Below are 22,171 nucleotides of genomic sequence, written 5' to 3'. Positions count from 1 at the left end.
GGGAACACATCTTTTGTTTTGGCCTGATATTACATCAATAAAAAGACCAGGAGTTTTCTCATTACCCTGAAAGTTAGAGAGAATGGCTTAGATGAGCAGTCACTCTTTTCTAGCTGAAGGCTGAACCAATATCCTCTTCCTAAATCTCCTGCAGAGAGAAGCACCCCTCCAAGCATCTACATTACCAGGGAAACAGAAAGAGTGGGAAGCAGCAGGAACATGTGTTAGTGCTGTGCTGACTTGAACCTTGGATCCAGCAATACTAAATGAATGAGTTCAGAACTGGAATAATGTTCTTTCTTATGGGCTTCTGACTGGCTAATGCTGTTGAGCAAGCCATACATTCTTTCTGGGTATTCTATCTTGCGGATACTAAGATGTTGCTTTAGTTTATCTTGACCTCCTGTCATCTGAGATTTTATCATTATGATGATTAACTTCAGAATCCATCAGAAGACAACAAATTCTCTCTAAAAATTCACTCTTGACAAACACAAGTAAATGATTTAGTTGACTAATACATTATTTGGCTCATAAAGATGAGTAAAATACCAAAAAATACCCCACATTCTCTGGAAAACACAGGTCAATTATTTAGATGAAAAAGTAAAGACAGTATTTTACTCATAAAAGATGAGGAATTCTGTACTTTATAAATGTGAGTATGTATATAGGAACCAAAGGTCAGGGTTTTTTTTGTTGTTGTTGTTTTTTTTGCAATGATGGCTGAAGCTCACACATATTCTTAAATCACTCTACTCCAACTTCCCTCTGGAAAAGACAGCTCACGTGTCAGAGTCTGTTGGCCAGTGTTTTCACCAGGTTTTGGGGAGAGAATGGACACGACGAGTTCTTAAGTTATGGCCTATGGACTCTGCTATTTGCTTTGTTCATTTTTATGTTTCCGCCCTCCCTGATATGGCTATTAAGCAGCAGTAGAACTCTCCCCATATTCTATGCATCAAATCTTGAACACAGTTCTGTGGACATATCTGTACAATGTATTACCTAAAAGAGGGACATTCTGGAGAGTGAATAGAGACCATTAATGACTACGTTGAATAACATGGATAAACTGGGACCTGCGTGCACAGATTGGGCCTTATATATACCTTATCCACTGAGTGCTAGTATTTAGAAACAGAGAGACTATATATAAGGGGAGATACAGATACCTGTACTGGTCACAATTTCAATTAAGGCAACATCCCAACTTGCGAACGCAGCTTTCTGCAAATGCCCTACATCCCATTCTCTGTGCTCCCTGAGCCTTTACAAACCACTTTAAATGTCTGATTCGCTTGCTTTGTTTGAAATAACAAATGATGGATGGCTAATTGCCTCATAAGAAGTCCCTTCAATTTGTCACTTTACTAAAAAATTAGATAAATAAATGAATCATCTCTGCTTTATCCCTGACTCAATATAATTAATTCTAATCTTTCGCATTTTTCATTTTCTCCATGTTTAATTCCATCATTTTAAAGACACAAACAGAAGAGAAACCTTTTTAAATTAGTGGAATAATTGTGCTGTTCGTGCCACTCTCTGAAAAGGCTGTCAAGAAAAATACCATGACCCTATCTCAAACATTAAATGGTTTAGAAGTGAGACTTTCAAAATCTGATTGAAAGGATCACATTGAGAACTGATTTTTTTAAATCTTGGTTTATATGCTTTCTGATGTATACTATCTCCTGAGCACAGAGCTTTGCTCTTGGAGAATATTAATCATGGATTTCTAGCTAATTAGTTAATACTAAGAATAACTTCATTTATATTTTCTGTCTTATTGTCTCTGGCATTGAAGAGTATCCTAAGTAAATGCAACTTTCGCAACATATAATCTGAGTATGGAGATAATCTGTAAAGTGCTTCAGTCATTGATTTTTTCTTTTCTCTTTTTATCCAAGACTGGGACTTGAGCTCAGTATCTGATGCTTACCACTCATTGGCAGGCATCAACTGAATCATGCCTCCAATCCCAATAATGACTTTTATGCATACAAATGCATACAAAACTTGTCTACCAGGGGGGAGAGGGTCACTTCAAGGCACTTAATTTGGACAGAAGACTTATGATTCTATAGCTTTTAAACTACAGTTTGTATGTTCTGCTTGATCCAAAAATTCTCAGTACCTTGTATACCCACAAACTAGCTTATTTCTAAAGGGGCTACTACTCTCTGGTGATAAGGGATTCATGGAGATATTGCACATAGTAGTTCATTATAAATAAGAGCAGAACTTCACATTTGCATAGCAGATTACAATTTACAAAGTAGCTTTGCTTACTCAATATCTCCCATAACTCTCTCTACAACCACAGAAGAAATTCAGAAACTCTTATTTCCTTGTTCCTCACTTTCTGATTTCCTCTTGTTAACCAATTGATTGAAAATGCCCCAGAAAAGGACATCCATTGAAGACCTAGGATTAGGGGTTAGAAGTAAGTAACCCCTAAGGTAGAATTTGGAAAACTATGGCTAGTCAGTTGAATTTCACCTGCCAACTGGTTTTGTCTGTAGATTCTCTTTAGCTTATAATGGGTTTATAGCCATATAATTCTACTATAAATTGGAAATGGTGTAAGTTACTGGGTGCCAGTAGCTCACATTTATACTATTCAAGAGGCTAAGGTCTGGAGGATCTCAGTTAAAATCCATCAGGGGAAAATGTCTGTATGACTCCATTTACATCTTACTGGCAAAATGCCAATCTGGAGTCATGGCTCATGTGGAACAGCACAGAAACCATCTGAAAAAAAGGTTTAATTGAATAGCATTTGATCTGTTTATATGTTGTCAGCAATGGCTTTTACACTGGCATAGCAATGTTATCTATAACATATATTTTGTAAAGCATAAAATTGTATTCTCTGATATATATTATATGTAATATATATTATTCATTATACACACACACACAAAGTAGAGGGAGTCTGGGTTCCTGAACCACTATGTGGAAGGTTGTAGGAAGGTTATATGAGTAGGAAATGACCTTCTATTTTTTAGAGCATTAAGGTTTTCATGTGTTTGTTTTAGTTATTATTCTATTTTTATTACTATACTTTTATTGTATTCAATTTACTCATAGGTTTATAAAGCTCAGAGAAGTTTGTACTTATTTAAACTCATAGAATCTGACATTCAGAAAATGATAGTGGTAGACAAACTAGAACTTGAACCAACTCAGGTATGTAAATCCCAATAACCATAGGACATAATACTGTGAACTAAATGTGGCACTCAATGTCAGTCAAGAACCTAAAATCTTTCTGGTAGGAGTAATGTTTCTCTCAAATCTCCAATGGGACCTGGAAAATCCTATTAGAAAATCCTATTAGAAGGACTGTTGTGACACCCTTATTTTGTTTACTGGTAAAATTAGGTAATTGTCAGCTCACTTCTCCAAACTTGAGTATATATTATGATAACATGCTATGATATTGTAACAATTAAAATGAAGTCTTCAAATTCTTTTTTTGTTTTCTTTCTTTTTAAAATATATTTTTATTGTAAGAATACTGTACAGAGGGGTTACGGTTACACGAGTAAGGGAATGAGTACATTTCCTAATGAGCATTGTTACCTCCTCCTTTGTTTTTCCCCTACTATTCCTTCCCTCCCCACCTCCCCAACTCCTCCCTCCCTCCAGCAAGTTATAAAGTTTGTTTTCAACATAGTGTCTTATACATCTCATTGTTACAATGAGTAAACATGTATCCTTATTTCAGCATTTTGTTATTTCCCTTCCCCTCCCCAAATTAGAAAAATGTATATACAGATTTTTGTTTGAGACACACAGAAATCTGTGAGGCAGGAGGTATGTTTGTTACAAAGAAAACTTTTATAGAACAATGCAAGAGAATCATGGTGTCCTCATCTGCTGAACGTTTGGCTCTCACCATCTTTGAAAAGGGATTTTGGGGAATGGATTTGTAGATGCTTTGTATGATGGGAGTGTGTAGAGGATGTTTTCCACTGGGTAGAATCCTGGTAAAATTGTAATATTTACCATTACTTGACAACTTGTCTATGCAAAGCATAAAAAATGCTTCTTTGTAGCTGAAGGAGCTCAGAATTAAGGAGATTTGGGGGAATAAAAAGTAATTGAAGACAGACAGTAGTAGGAGAAATAGTACCAGCATACATTGCCAAGAATTCTAGGGGGAGGGAAGGGATGGTAGGAGAAAAACAAAGGAGGGGGTAACAATGCTCAACAAGAAATGTACTTATTACCTTTCTCACGTAACTGTAACCTCTCTGTACAGAAAGGCTTTACAATCAGATAAAATTAAAATAAAAGAACTCTACACTGAGTTGGGAATAAGAATCAGAGACAAACAATATAATAAGTCTCTGAGAAGTTAAGGCAGAAATATACCAGCTCATTCCACAGAAGGATCACCTCTCTTTTTGTCCACAATAAGTTGTTTCTTATCATAATAAGAACAAATCTCAGGCTGGGCGCTGGTGGCTCTCACCTGTAATCCTAGCTACTCAGGAGGCTGAGATCTGAGGATCACAGTTCAAAGCTAGCCCAGTAAAGAAAGTCTGTGAGACTCTTTATCTCCAATAAACCACCAGAAAATGGGCAGTGGCACTGCAGCTCAAGTGGTAGAGTGCTTGTCTTGAGCTGAAGAGCTAAAGGACAGCTCCCAGGCCCAGAGTTCAAGCCCCATGACTGACAAAAAAAAAAAAAAAAAAAAAAAAAAAGAACAGATCTCAGGCCCCAGTGCTCTACAGAGTCCTCATCAAATGACTAGAATCCAGTCTTCTGGAATAATGAAAGTCATTGTAATCTTATTTCAGTTTGTTGAACATGTGAAAGGATCTAGATTTCATTCCTCTTATTGTTCTTGATTGCTCCAGCATCTTTCCATGCTTCCCAAAATTTTTTATTTTTTATTTTGTCAGTCGAGGGGCCTGATCTGGGTGCTGTCCCTCAGCTCTTCAGCTCAAAGCTAGCACTCTACCATTTGAGCCACAGCACCACTTCTGGCTTTTTTCTGCTTATGTGATGCTGAGGAATTGAACCCAGGGCCTCATGCATGCAAGGCAAGCACTTCTACCACTGAGCCACCTTCCCAGCTCCTTCCCAATTTTTAAAATTTCTTTTTTATGTCTTTTTGTTTTCTATGAAGTGCATTTTCACATTCATTTCTTCAGCCTCTGTTTTTCATGCTTCATCTCTTGCCTTTTAGATTTAGCTGCAGTATATTTTCTTAGGGAGTGGGTAGACGTGGGTTAAAAAAAGGAAAGTGGCTGTGTATTTTGTGTACATGAATTCCTTTCATCCCTACTGCAGTAGAACGGAAGTAATGGAGAGAAATATTTTAGTGCAAGGTGTAAGTAGATGATAAAATCTTGGTTTTAAACCAACTACCCCTTGAATATTAAGCAGAAGTCATTAGCTTTATTAGATTAGAAGCTAAGAAGCCCTGATCATCTTTAGTTTCAGGTACATGGTCTTTGCATGGTTTGCTGAAAGTTATACCCAGTTGCTTGAGAGTAGTTGTAAAACACCCGGTGCTTTTTATTTTTAACTCATTTTTAGATATATCCTGTAACTCATTATCTATTCCTGACCACTGCATAACCCTTCTCTACTCACTCTGGCATGGAGACTTATTCTAGCCAAATGAACCAATGAAGAAAGAACATTTATTCAAGCCATACATTAAACAAAGTGGCTCTGAACAAATGGTGCTGGAACTGCCTCTCTAGTGCTTACTGTCACAAAGTGCTTGTGGGATAAGAAAGATCAATACAACCTGGAGGTGATGTTGAGGAGTCCTGGCCTTGACAAGCTCATAAGTATACATGAGGAAATTGTGCTCTCTTTGGTGGTAATCCAGTTTAATTAGTTGGTGCTTGCAGTAGCTAAGAGACCATGAAAAACTCAAGGTAAATGAAATGGTACATAACAAAAGGTTCTTTTTATCAGCCTTAAAGGGAAACTGACTCGAATTTGAAACTATTGCATTGAATCATGCAGAAATTCCTTTTCTTTTCCTTTTTTTTTAATCTTTTTTTTCCCTTGTGCCAGTCCTGGGTCTTGAGGAGCATAGAGTTCTAGTGCTGTTCCTGAGCATTTTTGTTCAAGACTAGCACTCTACCACTTTATCCATAGCTCAGTTTCACTTTGGGCTTTTTGGTAGTTAATTGGAAATAAGAGTCTTGAGAGTTTCTTGTCCATGCTGGCTTTAACCATAAACCTCAGACCTTAGCCTCCTGAGTAACTAGGACTTACAGATGTGAAGCACTGGTTCCCAGCCAGAATTTCTTTTTTATAGACCCCCAAATGGTTAAATATCAGGATTTCATGTGATCGAGCCTAATACCCACTTCCTCCTTGATTGCAATAGTTCCTATTTTTTTTTTTTGAAATTGCATGTTTCAAATTGCATTTCACTGGTTTCATTGCGTACTGGTGGAGGCTGGAGAGAATTCACACTTGAAACCTTGTTTAGATATTTCCTGTGTGTTACCATGGAGAAGACATTCTACCTAGCTTCACCTCAGTTTTCTTACCTGTAAAATGAGAATTACACATTGATAGATATCAGAGGCTTTGGGAGATGGATTATTGCAATAATCTGTGAGAAAAGTGCCCAGCACAGAACTATCATGAAAGTAGGCATTTAGAATTTTCTAGACATGTGCTTATTTAGTTCAACAGCGATGTGTTATTTAATTAGACAGAAATAGACAGTATCTATCACCAAAAATTACTATTTAAATTTGACCCACTGCACTCTATCCAATTAAAGGAACATGTAATGTCTTCTATCTGCTAGGCATTAGATTAGGGACTAAGAATGGAGTTACAAAGGCCTTGAACATGTCATTAACTTTTATTTTTGAGTCAATAGGCACATAATGTAAGTACTCAGTATCTCCTGAACATGTTGGGAAAAATATTAACAAATATGACTTGATTCAGGTTTTAAAATTTCTGTACATTTTCCCCATATACAACATCATGTGTGATTTTGCTTAGATATTCAATCTAAAATAAAAGATTACCTAAATACGATTGGATATGTCTAAGAAATTATTTTGCCAGTCATAGCTGCTTGCTCGCTGTTTTTCTCTCCCAACCGAAGTCTTTTGATTCCTTTTTTTTTTTTTTTTTTTTTAATATTTATTTTGGAGTCCTCTAGATGGCACTAGAGAATACGGCATCTAAGTGGCTTATGTAATGCCCTTCAGTAGATGAGGGCAAGTAATTTTTATTTTTCTGCAAATAAACATTCATAAGGAGTTGAACAGGATGGAATGTAATATGCAAGGTTAGCATTTACCCACTCTTTATTTGAGAGGTAGACTAGATTGCTTTGAGAAAGAAAGCAGGTAATTTCAACAGTGGATGTCTCCCAATTGCTTTTGATATTTCAATTAGAATAAGATTCATTTTGTGTGCATAAAAAGACATAAACATAATACAGATCTTGAGACCAATCATTGGCCCAAATGACATTTATAAATGAATCACATATCATGGCACTGGGTCAATAGAACAGGAGGACTGTGCGTTAATTGGGGCAGGAAATGGCAGCTGGGATAAGAGACTATGGGATGTGGTAGCACATGTGGCTAATGGACACATCTGGAATTCTCGTGTGATCTGACCACTTTTGTAAAAATAATTCTCATAGTTTTTCAATCAAAAAGAAATCTAAGCTTGAGAGAATGTCTTACCCAAGGTCACAAAGATAGTGAATTAAAATTAAGGCTCAAATTCAATTTCTCTGACTCTAGTCTCCTCTTTTCAACTGTGCCAAAGTGTACCCACCTTGTCGTTAGCATCTGGCACTCTTCTGGTCTCCTTGGAGCTCCTTTGTTTCTCCATCCTTCAGAACTTCAATGCATTGAGAGTTTGGATGCTCTAAGCTGCCAGTGCATTGAGAATTCCCATTTCAAGAGGCTTACACAAGAGTTCAATTCCTTTCTAACAAGAAACTTAAGGTATGGCCATCCCAGAGTTTATTATCTTCAGTAGACCCATGATCTCATCCCAGGTCCAGAGATTTTTGACATTTGTTCTTTGCTGTATTTTATTCTGCTTTTTTTTCCCCATGGGTGAAAAAATAACTTTAGCAACTTAGACATTATGTGCCTGCCAGACTACATCTAATTGTTCCTTCCTTGGGCCTCTTCTATAGACTAGAGAAACATTCCTCAGGAACCCTCAACACACCTTTCCTTATGTCTCACTGGCCAGGACTGAGTCATTCTGCCTACCTCAACAATGGTGATGGAGTGATAACAGACTTCTCTGTGGCTCTTAGCTGTGGAGATGCCCCTCCAATAATAGATGCGTGTGGTACTATTCAGGGACGATTTTGACTGCAGTATTGAGGAAGAAGGAAAAGGAATGATAAGTGTCCTGCAACACTCAGTCTATCTCTTGTGGTAAGGAATCATCTTACCCAAACACCAGTATTCTATCTACTGAGAGATACTGGAGAGCAAGCATGACTTCCTATGAAGTCACAGGGTACAAGATGGACCAGGGAACCAATTAGCACTTTAAACCAGAAAATAATATTGGTGTGACTCCTGGATTAACAATTAGAAGGACCCCTGGGGTGCTTTGTTACCATATCTCAAAATTTTTCATTGCAGTAAAAGGCTGAATGCTCAAAGAAGTCTAGCTTCCTAGATCTTTTGGTATCAGGCTATAATAAGATAAAAAGAGAATATGAAAATTATGAAGATTTGTTTGGGTAACATTGAAATAAGGAGACTGGGTTTAACTGGCACCATGTTGGCATGGTGGCTGATAGGGAATTGGGATTAACTTGTGCCATCTTGTCTTCATGGTAAAGGCAGGGAAGTTCCACCCTCAGGTGATGGGCATGCCTGAATTCCTAGAGGCAGGGGTGGGGACTTAGATGACAGGTTACTGAACCTGTCAATCCTGTGCCTCCAACTGTCAAGACTGACAAGTTTCCTGTGACCCTGCCCCCTGACTCTGTCCTTACTTAGGCCCAGACCAGCACAGGAGCCATAATGCTATGCTTCATGTCTTGTGTCTCCTGGCTCTCCTCCGGTCATCATGGCATCCCACTTCAGATCTGGTTTGTTGGTATTGTTTTTCTGCTCTTTCTTTGCTTTCCTACTGCCATGGACCAGTTTTCTAACAGTATTAAGCGTATTAGAAGGGCCTGCAGGTCTTTGTGACAGGAGTCCACCTGCAGTTGCCGGCTTTCCAATAAAGACTCAGGATTCGACCTCTCAAAATGTGGCTTCTCTGTTTCTCATGACCAAGTTCTGGTACAACAACCTGAATTGGGAATGACTATCATTCCTCCTTAGTAAGTCCAGCTGGATTGAGTAGGATTGAGTAGGATGCAGTAAAGTCAGAGGTGTTTGGTTGTTGATTTGCTCTTCTACAGGAGTAGGGGAGCTGGGAAGCCACTGGATCTCGAGAACAACACTGGATTTCTTTCTTCTTCCCTAAGTGGCGTGGGAGAAAATGAACACAGCTGAGGTATCAGCATCATTTTATGGAAAGCACTGAGTCTTTGAAGCTAGGCCTTCGAAGTTAGGTCTCTAAATCTACAGCTTGCAAAAATCATAGCTTGCCATCACCTGGTAACAGTGAGCTACATCATCCTGGCAAAGTCACCAAAGATCTTGGAGCTCTGACTGTTCTTTCTTTGAAATGTGACTCAAATGTGACTCACAACAAAATTGAAGTGGTAATTTGTGGCTATAATCTCACGGGAGAGCAGAAGGAAAATTCCTAGCAAGGTGGCTGTAGATGACCATCCTTATCCTTTACTGCACGTGATTTTACCCTTTCTCCCCCTCTAGGGTTTACAAATAAAAGTACCTGAATTCCAGTTACATGTGAAGTTCAGATGAATAATGAATACTTGGTTGGTAATTTGTTAGTCTCAGTCTATCTCCAATTGCACTGGGCATACTTACACTAGCCTACATTCATATTTATATGAACTTCAAATTTAGATATTCTGCATTTTGTTTCAGAATTCCCTCCTACTTCTCGCTTCTCTCTAGTCAAATAATTAACAAATCAAGCCAAATTAAATACCTCTTTTTCACATAGATGTTTTAATATTTACCAGCTTCTGGCAGACCAATGGATGACTCCTTCCATTTTTTTTTTAAAATAAACAAGCATACAGCCTGCTGTGGTTGAAACTTGTCTGTGGCTTGCAAACTTTGTGCTGGGTCTTCCTCCAGAGTATTTTCTTTCACAGTTGGTTGTACCATGTCTGAAGAGATCTGCAGTAAATACTGTACTGCACTGCTGAAAAGGGAGAAAAACATCACCATCTGCATCTACAGCTTGCAAATTACAGCTTGCAATCACCTGCTATTAAATAAAGACACTTGAACAATATTTTGGGTTTTAAATTAGCAATTTACATCACAAGACTCTGAAAATACTAGTCTTTTAATACTGCAATTTTCTTTCCTTTTAACCAGGCATCAACACGTATTGAATTTTTTTTCAAAAGAGAAGCTATACAAAGCAATGTTTATTTAAACAATAGCCACCAATGGTATGAGACACACAGATGGAAATCCTATAGTCCCTCACCCAGTGGGAGGTGTCATTGGAGGACCTCCAAGGAGCCACAACATTCTAATTTACATCCTGGGGGAATCTAGGCATTGCCCTTTCTGTTAAAAAAAAAAGGCAACTTGTGACTTTAAATGAGCATCATTATTCCACAATACTGTGAATTTCCGGAAATTAAGTAATCACTTAATCACGATCAAAAAAAAAAAAAAAAAAAAAAAAAAAAAGGCAAAAGAAAACTGCTTGGCCACAACAGGCTGTATGTCATCTAAGAAAGTGGTCTCAAGCTGGGAATCAGAGGCAAAGTCTTTGTTTGAAGGAGACTTGAAGCAAAAAGGCTGAAAGGCAGAGAGTTCAAGTGGGAGTATTTCCTTTTGTCACTTGACATCAGGGCTGAATTAGAAGGGATTGGCACTTGTACAAAGCACACCGGATGCAAAATGAGAAGGGATTTGGAAGCCTGCAAGGAGAGAAAGATTAAGCAGCTTTGTGCTGCACGGACACTACGTCTATAGACAGAGGGCTATATCTATATCTAAATATAGTGGGCTGCCTTCAAGTTCTTATTATTGGGCTCTTATTCTCCCTTTCTCTTGACATCTGAGTTAGCTGATGGGAAAACACCAGGAGCTGGCACACATTGCACAGAGCTAAGTATAAGCTTGGCAGTGTGAATCACTGGGTTGTAAATTCCTTCACACACCGCACGTATGCACACACTAATGAACACGTGTGAGTGCACATGCACGCATGTGCACACACACACACACACACACACACACACACACAGCATCCTGAAGTGTTGTAACTAAGCATGTTTCCTGTCTTGCTGTTCCATCCTCATTTCACCCATGCCTTCAGCTACTGTGGACAAACAGCTGTTTCCCACAGCCCTGACTCTGGGGCTGCTTTCATTACTTGTTTGGTTTTAAGCTGACAGAAGGGGACACTTGCATTTCTTTTGTTGTTCATGGCTTGCCATCTTTGCTTTTTGACAACATATGACAGCTGCTTAAATCTGAAGCTTTTGCCTTTTCATGATCCTTAAATATGGCACATGCTCAATCATGGCTAAACACTATTATTGTTGTTAGTGGTGGTAGTAAAGGTTTGTTGTGATGTGACACAACAGGCTCATTTAAAAGGGGAGGTATTTTAAAAAGAAGTAGGTTTAGATTCTAGCTCATTACAGAGAGAGTAATTGATCTCAAGGTTTGGGCCAAGTTCAGTCCTTTCTAGATTCTATTAATGATGCTGATCATCTCCAAAGTTTGAGCCATAAGTCTAATCAGACTAATCTTGTAGACCAGTTGCCTGTCTCAAGGATTTATATATGCAGAACTCAGCATGGTGCCTGCACTCTTCCAGTTCTCTTCATCTCTAACACTAGTCATCATCCTATCTTGGTATCTTCAATGTTAGTCTCCTCTTAAGGATTGTGTTGGTTTCAATCTAATCTCTTAAATGAAATTCAAATGATCTGGTGTCTAGCTCAACTGTTTCTCAATCAGAGGACCTTGTTCACGTCTATTTATAGTAGCATTTGCAAATAGAAATGGGATAATGGATAGGTTTTGATGTTCATTTTTTCCATGTGGTTTTATTGACTTAAGGTGTCACCTTATAGCCTAGATTGGAACTATCTTCCTGTTTTACCCTCCTAAATGCCGAGATTACAGATGTGTACCACTGTGTCTTGCTCAAATGGTTCTATTTTTTATTGCATGTGAATTATTATATGCATGTTCTTTTTAGAAGTTTTTTATGCTCAATGTGTAACTTGCCACTAGTGGATAATCTTTTCCCTCTTCTTAATCATCATAGGCAAAAGAAAAGAAGTTTTTCTTCAAAAGCATACATGTTTATTGGCAGAAACATTCCTGAATGGCTATCATTAGATTCTCTGGATTTGTGGCCCCTCTGGCATCTTTCAGTGTCTTGAATGCACTTTTCATATAATTATCTGACACTACAGAAAGTTAGGTGTATCTGTAGATGATTAGAGTTTGAATGTTCTCTCATTGGTATACATTCTTCTGTCATAGATCCTGAGATGTAGAAGAAAGAGTATAGTTGATCCTCCAATTTAACTGATGCTCAAATATAATTCTTTTCTCCCTCAACTGAACAAGGATTGGATGATGAAAGTCATCTCTGAAAGTTTTTGTAAAATATTCAATTATTAGAAGTATCCAGTGAAGCACTGATTTCAGGGCCTGAGGCCAACCTCTAATGTTGATAGTCTTTTTAAAAAATTCAGTGCTAAGTTCGTCGAAAAACAAACTTTACAACTTTGGTGTGGGGGGGGGGAGGATCAGGTGGAGGGAGGTCGGGGGAGTATGGGAAGGGATTCGAAGGGGAAACAAAGAGGAGGCAACAATGCTTGATAAGAAATGTACTCGTTATCTTGCCCATGTAATTGTAACTCCTCTGTACGGTATTCTCACAATAAAAAAAAATAAAAAATAAAAAATTCAGTGCTAAGATTTGAACTCAGGGCTCAGAGCCTCATGCTTTCACTTGGCTTTCTTGATTGGCTGACTTCCAACCTGGCAGTACCACCCATCCTAGCCTTTTGCTGGTTAGAGAAGAAATGAGTTCTCAAGGTCTTTTCTAACTGGGTTTACCTTGAACCCTGATCCTCCAGAGCTCAAATTTCTCAGTATTCTGAGTAGTTTTGATTGCAGATGTGAGTCATCTGTGCCTACCAAGTAGTTGATATAAGAAATTACTCTATAACTTGTGTGTCCTTTACACACATGTATAAATCATTTGTTTTAAACATCTGTTGGATTGTCCTCCTAGATAATGTTTTCCATTAGTTCTTACTGCAACTACTTCTCAACTCAGAGACTGCTAAATTTCTTTGTCCATAAGATATTTTTGAGGGGGAGTAACCCTTACTAAGACTTCAAAAATATCTGTCTACGTCTTAAAGCTCAATATCTCTCTGTGTTCCTGACATTTTACAAATCCTTGCACTTTTTGTTAAATCATCCTTCACATCTTATTTTATGATCTCAGCTGGAAAAGAAATGGTTTACCTGTTTTAACTACCTCTAAACATTAAGCTAATTAAATAAACATAATTCCACATAATGGGCTTTGCCATTGAGTTTTGCATTTTCAGAAGTCTCTACTCAATTTTGCACAATAAATCTGGCATCACAGGATCATAGCTGAGAAAAGTGCCTTTCAGAGCCATGGCAAATGAGAGAATACAGAATGTTGTAGTCCCCAATCCTTAGTTTTACTAATGCCGTAAACATCTTCAGTGCATCTATCTCTCTCAAGTATTGCTAGCAGGGAGCCAAGTTGATTGGATCCCTTTCACCTTTTAAAAATCTCCACCTGCCTCTGTGTTGGGGGCTGGAAATGATTATAGAAGCATAGTCTTTGAACTTGTAAGAGATTTAAAAAGTCATCAAAATTCTTTTACACATTATTTCCACCCAACGGCTAAAAGATAGGCGCCCTTTGGATTCTTTCAGCCGTGGGGTTCTCATTACCTCTCAAAGGAGTTTATTCCACTTGCGCACCGCCGCATGGTAGAGAATTATTTGTTATAGTGAGAAAAATTCGCTGGTTCACTTTCATTGTGTTTTTACTGGATAGACTAAACAACTGCTGACATCTGGGAGCGGGAAAGAGGAGCATAAATTTGAAATACTATGCTCTGCCCTTCTTGCTTCTCCTTCTGTGGTAAATAACCTGGGTAATATATGTATTTATACGATATGATTTTGACTCTGGCCATTCTGGGTGCCTTAGCTCTGGATGTGTTATATTTAGCTGACAATCATAATAGATAGTAACTATAGCTAATTTATTGAGGTTTTACTATGTGGCAGATGTCTCATGAAGATTATACTTACACACCCAAATGATCTAAGTCATCTAGTGACAACCTATTTCACTGACTGAATCTAACGGTAAAGCAGAAGTTGGTGGCTCAACCTGAGTAGCTGGCTGATCCTCAGGGAGCTGAGATATAAATATAACTATTTGAAGCCAGCTTAGACAGACAAATTGGAAAGTCTCTTATCTCCAATTAACCAGTAAAAAACTGGAAGTGGAGGTGTTGCTCAAGTGATAGATTATAAACCTTGAGTGAAAGACACTAAGGGAGAGTACTCTGGCCCCGAGTTCAAGCCCTGGTGCTTGCTTGCACGTGCATGCACACACACACACATGCACATACATACATGCTCAAGTGTGAGCAGGTGTACATACACATACCAAATGAAACAGAGAAAAAGAAACAAGGGTAAAGACAAGTTAAATAACTGTCAGGCCCATCTCTCTAGGAGCTGGCAGAGTCATGATTTGAACTTAGGTCTATTGATTTCAAAGTGCATATTCTTTATTTTTTTGGTGGTTAATTGGAGATAAGAGTCCCATAAACCTTCTTGCCCAGGCTAGCTTCAAACACATGATCCTCTGATCTCAGCCTTCTGAGTACCTAGTACTTTCAGTACCTGGCTAAAAGTGCATAGTCTCTCTCTCTCTCTCTTCTTTTTTTCATAGTTTTATTTTGCTTATTTATTTATTTAGGCATTTTGCTTATTTTAGCTTATTTATTTAGGCATATTAAGCTTATTAATTTTAGCTTATTAATTTACATATTATTTATACTCCATTCTACTTTGGGAGGATCTACACAGAATATTTTAGCATTTCTAATGCATAGAAGAATAGCACATATATCTTGAAACTACTAGAGTTCAGTACTCCAAAAACACATCTTGCAAAAACATTGCTTTTAAAACCAGTGTCTTTAGTCCTAATGGCACCCCTATAGTCTTTAAAACAATAGGATTACTCAAAATTCCTTCATATGTGTCCCATTTCCATGCTTTGTACATCAAAGTATTGAGAATCTGGTTTTATGTAACCTCAGGATGTACAAGAACCAAGTTAGCATCTGTGTGGGAGTGAAGCAGAAGATCCAGTTGGGGCTGGGGAGAGGGGCAGCCCTTCGTTTCCTCTATATGTCTTTTCATATTTTCATCAACATGTGTAGTCAAAGCGTATATTCTTAACCATACATTTATAATTTCCATTTTGAGATGTCATAGCAAATCTCCCACTTATCCCCAGAGCAAGCTGCTCTTCCAGGTCTTTTTGTGAGCCAGTCAGGGCAGAGAAAGGTCATTATCACTCAGCTTGTCCTACAAGTGACGTCAAACCAAAGAGCCAGTAAGGCTGAGGCTTCCCAGTGAAAGAAGAAACAAAGGACTCGATGATTAATAGGAAGGCTTGAAAGCCCACCCTAGGATGATTGGAAATGGTGAGGAGGAGGCAAGTGTGAGACCCATGGAGTTGCTGCAGAGGAAAGCTAGCAGGTGGAAAGCCCAGAGGTGAGGCGCTACTGCACTTATCCCCAGCGCAGGCTCCAATCAGGCATCCAGTTTGCAAAAATCATGTTCTCTGGCGGCATGTACTGTGATGTACCATGTTGTGTGCCTGTCTATTGCCCTTGGGAAGAGGATAATGAAGGCTGGGGATGGGAGGAGGTGACTACCAGCACGCAGTGTCTCACTGTGTGTTTCTGAGCTGGGCTCCTTGCCACTGTGCTTTTATTTAAATTGAATGTGTAGCAACGATATGTCTGAAAAGACACAAGTATTGGAATCACGGATATTATAGGTGTATTCATGCTTCCTTCTGAAAGGATACAACTCCCCCAGGGAAACAGAGCTGAAAGTGTAAAAAAACACACACACACACAAAAACAAAAAAATACTTTGCATTCAAAAATGTTGATGAGAGATGAAATGAAAACATGATGAGTCATAACTTTTTTTTTTTGTCAATCATGGGGCTTGAACTCTAGTCCTGGTTGTTGTTCCTCAGCTCTTCAGCTCAAGGCTAGCACTCTTATTACATGAGCCAGAGTGCCACTTCCAGCTTTTTGGTGGTTAATTGGAGATAAGTGTCTCTCAGACAGTGGGCTGGCTTTGAGCTGTGATCCTCAGATCTAAGCTTCCTGAGTAGGAGGATTACAGGTGAGCCACCAGAACCTCACTACACTTTTTAAACTTATTTTCTTGATAAATCCAAGTACACTACAAAGCCAGATGATATTGTTGCTAAAAGAACATAAAAGACTGTTTGGTTAAATCATCTCATTTTTATGGAGAAACTGAAGTCCAAGCATGAGAATCTGAGGTCCACTTCCCACCTAGTACTCTATACCCAGGAAGAGGCTGAGAGAGTATGCTCTAGATCTCTGGATTGTGATACTAGAACACTCCCTACTCTTTATACATGAAGGTCTCCATACTTACTAGAAATGAGATGTCAATTTCATTATTGAAAAAAGCAGTGCAAAGAAGCTGGAGTTGTAGGTCGGTGGTATAGCCCTTGACTCATAGGCATGGGTAGGATGTTCAGCACTGTAAAACAATAACCACCACCATCACATGGAAAGTCAATGAAGCTTAATTGCATGGTAACATCCTTCTTCTATTATAAACACAAAGAAACACAAAGTGAAAACTATTTTCCTCTCTGTACATTGAGTGTTGAGTCATAAATTGGCAGATAAAAAATAATGCACAAATGTTTACATAAATGAAGGAACCAAAGAAGAGTAAATAAATAAAATAATGAAAGAATAAGAGAGTCACTGCCTAATGACATATTTTGGTGTAGTTGGAAAGGTATGAATGAGGAAAGGAAAATAATGAGATTCTATCTCACCCCAATTAGAATGGCTATTATCAAGACAGCAAACAATAACATGTGCTGTCAAAGATGTGAAATGTACTCATTACCTTGCTCATGTAACTGTAACCCCTCTATACAGTATTTTCACAATAAAAAAACTTATTTTAAAAAAAGATATGGTCAAATGTGGGAATGTGAGCTTGTTCAACCACTCTGAAAAGCAGTATGGAGATTCCTCAGAAAACTAAATGTGGAACAACCCTATGGCCCATCAATTGTACCCCTGGGCATTTATCCAAAGAGCACAAACTGGGTTACAATAAAGCTCCCAGCACAACCATGTTCACTGGAGCACTATTCCCAATAGCCAAGGTATGGAATCAGCTCAGATGCCCCTTCATGAACAACAAATGGATCAAGAAAATGTGGTATACTTACTCATTAGAATGGCTATAATAAAAAAATTTAATAATGACAGATGCTGGAGGGGGTGTGGCCTAAAGGGAACCCTACTGCTCTGTTGATGGGAATGTAAACTTGTTTACCACTCTGGAAAGGAGTATTGAGTTCCCTCAAAAGACTCTACATAGAGCTACCCTATGACCCAGCAATCCTACTTCTAAGCATTTACCCAAATGATCACAAACTAGGCCACACTAAAGCTACTAGCATAACTATGTTTATCACAGCATTATTTGTCATAGCTAAGATATGGAACCAACCCAGATACCCCTCAGTAGATGAATAGATCAAGAAAATGTGGTATATCTGTATATGTATATGTATATGTATGTATGTATATATATATATATATAAATATAAAATGGAATTCTATGCTTCCATCAGAAAGAGCGACACTGCTCCATTTGCTAGGAAATGGAAACACTTGGAAAAAATCATATTAAGTGGAGTAACCCAGTTCCAAAGAAATTTCAGTCCAATGTTTTCCCTTTGTAATAACTAGTATACATATAGGATAATCTTGTCAGATGAGCTGAAAATCTCAAAAGCCATGTACAAATGACCATATAAGATCATGCTAAGTAAAATGAACCCCAAGATATGGACACTAGAAGTCTGTCCTTATTGTTATTGTTTTAAATGTGCCATGTGATTTTAGTTGTTGTAGTTGTTGTTTCCTTTGTATGCTCTTTCCCCTATGGCATATCCCCCATTGTCACTGTACTTGATTTTGGTACCCTGCATCTTGTGTATACATATGTCTAATCTGGGGAGGGGAAGGGGAAGAACAAAACACTGAAACAAGGACACAGGATGACCCACAGGACAATATAGTGGAAACAAACTTTACAACTTTGGGAGGGGAGGGGGACTAGGGTGGGGAGGAGTGTGGGGTGTGGGGGAGGGAAGGGATAGTGGGACAACAACAAGGAATAGAAAGGGTAACAATGATTGACAAGTAATGCACTCATTGCCTTACTCATGTAACTGTAACCCCTCTGTACAGCATCTTTACGATAAAAAAAGAAAATGTGGTATATATACATAATGGGATTTTACTCATCCATTAGAAAGAATGATATTGCACCATTTGCAAAGAAAATGGAAAGACGTGGACGAAATGGTGTTCAGTGGCATAAGTCAGGTCCAGAGGGACAAAGGTTGCATAGTCTTCTTAATATGTGAAAGCTATAATTAGCCTATAAATCTATAAGTAAATATGTCAGGGGTTATGCAAATGCAAACAAATGTATTAACTGAAAATGTGATAGATTCAAGTGAGAACTCAAATAGTAAAATTCCTTAGAAAGGCAAAGTCAAACCCAACAAAATTGCATGAAGTAGGGTGAGGCCATGGGGAGAGGAGTAGACAAATGAAGAGGGAAGAGAATGCAGTCAAGAATTAAATATATTCATATATTAATATTAATTGATTATGTCTTATATATTAATTAATATATCTTTCTAGAGATACCTCTATTACTATATATAGGAAAGGGATGGGTGGGGGGATGGGTGAGAATGTCGAAGCGGGTGACACTGATCATACATAAACTGCTTTGTTAAATGGCAATTCCTTTGTACAACTGCTTAAAGATAATTAAAAAAATAAAAGAAAGTTTAAATTCCAAAATTGGAAGAAAACATGGATTGAGTTCCAATTGCATAAGATGTTTGATTTAATAACCTGCAAATCACAGCCTGCTTCTCTGAGCGCACAAAGAGCCCTTCTTTGGAAGATGGGAGGCGGCCAGGAAGATAAGTAATACCTAACTTGGTTGGTTCCTACTAGAAATATAGCATTGTCTTCAAAACCAGAAGACAAGTATGTTGGGATCTGACTCTGCCACTGACCAGATTTATCCCCAAATTTTCTTCTTCACCTTTGGTCATCATTTATTTTTATCCTGTCTTCTAGCAACTTAGCTGAATTGGTTTCTGAGTTACCTCTCAGCCCAAAAACTCCAAAAAGCTTGATTGATGAATTTAGACTCTTGCCAGGGTGGGTTGGGGGTGAGCCCTGGAGACTTGAGTGGGGTGTGGTGTAAAGAAAGAAGCAGTAGTGGGATCACAGGCACAAAGGAGATAATTGAAGAACTACTTGGGGAAATATTACAAAAAGCTGCATGATGAATCTAAATGTGATTTTCAAATAACACCCAAGTATTCCCAGAGATGCTTGGGGCAAGACAATGTTCTGTTATTTCAGAAAAGAAAATATGTACTGTTCTGTGAACTTGAGTAGAGTCAAGGACATACATCATAATTGCGTGCCAAGCCAGCCTTTTCAGGATAAGGTACTTTTTGGGAACAATGCTTTCCTGGAACAAAGCTCTGGGAGGTGTGTGGGGAGTATGTAGTACTTTGAATATTATCTCTATGCAAATGTAAAGGGATTTTTTTGTTACACATTTTAAAGAATTAAGTTTGCATGTTATGAATATTATGCATAGCAGTGGGAGTCTTTGAAAGTCATGTAAGAAATTGTGTTTTGGATATTATACTGACTTTCCCAATTTATTACAAATCTCATTTATTCCTCAATATGCTTAGGAAATAAATACCTCTGACATAATGTATTCCCACTATTGATTAGGTGTTGAACCACAGAGAAGAACAACTTAGGTTCCCACAAAAATACCTGTGAAGAATGAAAGCCTTAAGCACCTGTGTAAATTCAAAGGCAACTGGTCACTCAAACGTGTGTGCGCTTTCAGAAGTGAGTCAGTTAGCATAATCTTTTGAACTCTGATGGCAGCCATATTTACTACCTCTGGACTCTGTAGAGGAAAGAAACTTACTACTTCTTTGGCCTTGCAGATAGTATTTTAAATGCTTTGAAATTTTAATGAGTTTTACCTACCAGCATACACATTTACAAAGCATGAAGTCATTAAGTCAGAAGGGAAAGAGACCATGTTAACTGTGCGTAGTTGTTCTGTGCTTGCTTCTCCTTTTGACTTAAAAGCAGGCACTGGTGGCACTGGTGGTGCAACTCTAGCTACTGAGAAGGCTGAGAACTGAGAATCGTAGTTTGAAGCCAGCCTGGGCTTCAGACTCCACAAGACTCTTATCTTGAATAAATTACCAAAAAGGTGAAAGTGAAGCTGTGGCTCAAGTGGTAGAGTGCTAGTCTTGAGCAAAAGCAGTTCAGGGACAGAGCTCAGGCCCTGAGTTCAAGACCCAGGATTTGGTCTCTTGCAATGTTAATTTGAATCACGTACTTTTTTATTAACTTTTTTGATCCTTTTTAATCTCTATGGAAGATTCTTCTTCATCCTTCTACTTCCCACAGAGGAATGATCTAGACCCATCTTTGCTCTCAACTCTATATTAGATTCTATTGTTTCCATAATGCATTACCAGAATTTATGCTTTAAACAATGGATTTATTATTTTGTAGCTCCTTTAAGTCAAAGTTTGACATGGGTCTTATTGGGTTAACGTCAAGGTGTCAACAGGATTTTGTTCCTTCTTGAAGGCTCTAGAAAAATATGTATTTCTCTTTCATCTGTGTTTTGACAAAATTCAGTCTCTTATGGTTATAGAACTGAGATTCCTGCTTCCTTGCTGGCTATAGACTAAAGGATGAGCATAACTCTTAGGAGTCATCCAGAATCTGTGGCCCATGGGCTTCTTTCCCTCTTCAAATCTAACAATTGATACTTGAATCTCTCTTCATATCCTGAATATCTATTCCTTCTAGTCCATCTCTCTGACAGTACCTGAAAAGCTGGGAAGGTCCTTTGCTTTTAAAGTCTCATGTGATCTGATTAGACCCATCTGGATAATTCAGTATACTCTCTTCATTGTAAGGTCATAATCCTATTTACATCTGAAGTTCTTTTTCCATATAAGGTAATGTATTAGGAAAATGAAGGAGAATGGAAAAGGAATAGGCTGGACTCGATTGTAATTAGGATAGGACTGTTTATTGCCAGACCTTCCTGTTGGTTTAGAAGTTGTGCTTATATGGGTCTTAACAAGGAAAAAAAGAAATAAAAATCAGGCTGTAATTACCGGGGGTAGAGAGGAGGAGGGAGGGTGTTAGGTACTCAGCTAGGGCCAGGTACTTTCAGTTAGGTCCATAATGGGATGTCCTGCCTTCGGTAATGAGGACTTTCAGCCAGGCCTATGTTGGAATAACTTGCCTGTGGACAGGCACGTGGTCAAGCCTGCTTGTGTGCACCTGGTGTCTTGCTTGACCTTGGGGAATAAGGCAGGAATCATTTCTTCATATTCTATCTTTAGATAGATGAAGTTTGGGCTGAGAGGGGAGAGGCAAGGCCTTCATAATATATTCACAGGCTCTAGTCTAGGGTATGGTTCTACTTATACATCAAATCTAATGTGCTATCAGATTCTGTAAACTATGCCTCATCCAGCACTCATACCAAACTCTATAATGTATATCAAGGCCTGTTGCTTCTGGTAAACAGCTAAAGGCACCAGGCATCAGTGGCTTATACTTGTG

The sequence above is a fragment of the Dipodomys merriami genome, unplaced genomic scaffold, assembly GCF_024711535.1.
Source record: "Dipodomys merriami isolate MVZ:Mamm:240054 unplaced genomic scaffold, mDipMer1.0.p SCAF_9, whole genome shotgun sequence".
NCBI classification, from domain to species: Eukaryota; Metazoa; Chordata; class Mammalia; order Rodentia; family Heteromyidae; genus Dipodomys; species Dipodomys merriami.
The sequence above is the reverse complement of the archived record's forward strand: the minus strand, read 5'-3'. Positions refer to the sequence as shown.